Source organism: Prunus persica, chromosome G1 (assembly GCF_000346465.2).
Source record: "Prunus persica cultivar Lovell chromosome G1, Prunus_persica_NCBIv2, whole genome shotgun sequence".
Taxonomy (NCBI): domain Eukaryota; kingdom Viridiplantae; phylum Streptophyta; class Magnoliopsida; order Rosales; family Rosaceae; genus Prunus; species Prunus persica.
This window is the reverse complement of record NC_034009.1, coordinates 15,500,394-15,503,705: the sequence shown is the minus strand read 5'-3', so window position 1 is coordinate 15,503,705 and position 3,312 is coordinate 15,500,394. Positions and strand designations below refer to the sequence as shown.

The following is a 3,312-nucleotide window of genomic DNA, read 5'->3' as shown; positions in this document are numbered from 1 at the left end:
TTGAGCCAAGTTTATTTGGTTGAGGAGCTGCCTCATCAAATTATTTTGGTAGTCCATTCTCTGAGTTAGTTGGTCAACTCTCAGATTGAGGTCTACTTGACTTTGTGGATCGAGAGGAAAAACGTGTGTGGAGCCCAATTGCACACCGGCTAGGGCTTCATTAGAGGTGTACGCGAGGCAATAGAGGGAGTGATTGAAGTTGTTCCAAGATTGGGCCAAAGTCGGCGATGGTAGTGAGCCCACCCTGATGGGAGGTTCCACCATGCTCGGCGGCAATGCTATGAAGGTGGCTAGATCAGGCCATAGGGCCTTGAGATGGTACGACAACAGCAGAGGCCGATGCGGTGGTTCCAGCTGCAAGTCCGGTGGGTGGCACTATGGTTCCAATCACACGAGATGGCTGTTGTGGTCCGGCAGCAAAGGTTTACTACGGGTTCATGATGGCGAGAGGTGGTGGTGCCACCATATATATATATATATATCACGGGATTGTGGGAAGAGTGGCTTTGGGCCGTCGCGGATTGAGCCACCACGGCAGTCTTGCTCCTAGTGCGCTTGCTTCCAACCATGGTTGTTTGGAAGGCTTCAGTGGATTGGAAAATATAAGGAACGGATTCCGTGAGCACGCGTTGAGTATAACTCATGCTCTCAATGAAAGCCCAAATGTTTGTGCAAATAATCTCGCGATAGAATATTCGCTTCTAGATCCTTCAACCGTCGATCTTCCTTCTCTTTCTTTTCCAATTCCTGTAAAAAAGACCAGAGTAAATAGACCACACTAGGGGGGGTGTTGGCCAAAGGCCCTCCGATGCCTAAGTTAGTTCAAGTGTTTGTAAGAAAACAATAGCTAACGAAAGGGTACGAAGTTGTATGTATGGTATGAACCAAGCGGCCGGAGTTATGTGGAGAAAATATGGAGAGTAGAGAGTGGAGAGGGAGAGAGCTTCGCATATTTTTCTCAAGTATTAGGAGTAGGTTTTTTGAAGTAGGTATAGATGTAGGTTTTTCGATGTACCTTGAATTATGAATGAAGTCATCTATTTATAGGAGCTTCAGGCCTAGGATTTCGTAGAGAATAAACTCTTATTAAGATGAGTTTATTCTTTACCCAAATTCGTAGAGGTTGAGTCGGACTTGATTACATCTCTTGTTAGCATAATATCTGAATTAATGATATTATCTTTATTAATTATAAGATGATATCCTATAATTAAGATACTATCCCAATTAATTAATTGGTCAAATAATTGGTTCAATTAATTAATTTAAGGGGTAATCTTCTTTTCCACATGGCACGCTGTGATTGGAGACGAAAATATTTGCTCCCACAATTGCAGTAAGAAGTTGCATAGATTTTGAGCATGAATGGCTGCGTTTATTACAAGATATCCACTGGAAAAAGGTTTTGCCAGTTGGTGAACTCCCAACTACGAATAATGACTAGAATGATCAATGAGGGTCAATGAGCAAGTGGTTGGACAGGCAACCGAAAGGTTTGGTCATGTACATGGGTTTCGGAAGTGAGGCCATGCCGAGCCAAGAGGAAATTACTACAAGAGCCATAGGGTTAGAGCAATCTGAGCTGCCGTTTATTTGGGTGTTGAGAACCAAACTGATTAAGTTACCTGAGGGTTTTGAAGAGAGGAAAGGAGGGCGGGGAGTGGTTTGCAAAAGTTGGGATCCGCAGTTGAAGATTTTGAGTCATGACTTGGTTGGGGTGTTCCTGAGTCACTCAGGCTGGAGCTCGGTGGTGGAGGCATTGACTTTAGGAGACCTCTTGTGTTGTTGACCATGTCCAATGACCAAGGGTTGAATGCAAGGCTTTTGAAGGAGAGGAAGATTGGGTATTCGATTCCTAGGGACGAGAAAGATGGGTCGTTTTCCAACAACTCGGTGGCTGAGTCGCTAAAGCTGGTGATAGAGATGAAGGAGGGGAAGATTTACAGAGACAAGGCTAAGGAGTTGAAGCCATTGTTTTGAGATAGAAAGAAGCAGGACACGTACGTGCATAATTTTTGGAGTAACTTAAAGATCATGCACAAAGTGCTTCCAAGAAGGTCTAGACGTGTCTATATCAGCTTGCCACAAGGCATGCATGATACTTTATGGAATGTGTACTTTAAATCATAAATCGAGAAATTTAGAAACATGAGAGAATATGAATGGATGTAATATCAACTAGTGACCTGTGTGTTGTGCCCACCCGTATTCTAGCCCTATATTTTTTCTCTACCTGTGCTGTGTGTGCCCCCCTTTGGGTTTGTAAGTTGTGTTGTCGTGTTCATGCCATTCATGTCTTCGTGCATCTGCCGTATTTGCGCCTTTACTGTGTTCTGCTGTGCACTCTGCTGTGTTCATAACTCTACTGTGTTCGTGCCTGTCTTCGTGCATCTGCAGTATTTGCGCCTTTGCTGTGTTCCGCTGTGCACTTTGCTGTGTTCATAACTCTACTGTGTTCGTGCTTGTCTTTGTGCATATGCTATATTTTTGCCTATATTGTGTTCCATTGTACACTCTGTCGTGATCTATTGAATTTCTACTGCAGTCATGGGTGATAACTCCTTTGTTGGTGCTGTTGCTGCTGATTCTGGAAATTTATGTGGTTCAGATTGTATTCCAGGTACTGGCTCCAATACTTGGATAATTGAGACTGGTGCTTCTGATCATATGATTTATAATGCTACATTTTTTTGATGAGTTGTCCAGTAACACCCGTGACCCATACATAACTAGTGCTAATGGCTTGCCATCTCCAATTACTGGCGAGGGCACAATCTCTCTCACTCCAACTTTGTCCTTGTCTCGTGCGTTACTCGTTCCTAATATCCATTGTCACTTGTTGTCTGTTGGCCGATTACTTGATACACTTAATGCTTCTGCTACTTTCTATCCTACACATTGCTCTTTTCAGGATCTCAAGACTTGCGAGACGATTGGGCATGATAAACGGATAGGGGGGTTATATTATTTGACATTCCCTTCTACACCAGTTCGTGATCGTGTCATTCATACTGTTCAAAGTTGCAGTGTTAAGGACAAACAACAAATTTGGTTTTGGCATTGCCGCTTGGGATACCCGTCGTTCGGCTACCTTAAGCGTATGTTTCCATCTTTATTCCGCTCTTGTGATGAGTCCAGTTTTAAGTGTGAGACATGTATTTTGGCCAAGAGCCATCGCACTGTGTTTCCTTTCAGTGACAGTAAAGCTGCAAAACCTTTTGATTTAGTACATTCGGTGTACGGGGACCTGCTCGTGTGACTTTTAATGGTTTTCGTTGGTTTGTTACTTTTATTGATGACTGCACTCGCCTA

The 3,312-nt window shown here is 43.4% G+C and overlaps 1 pseudogene; it reads left to right on the top strand.

The window, feature by feature from the left end:
• LOC109946507 lies at nt 248–2,943 on the top strand (annotated as a pseudogene).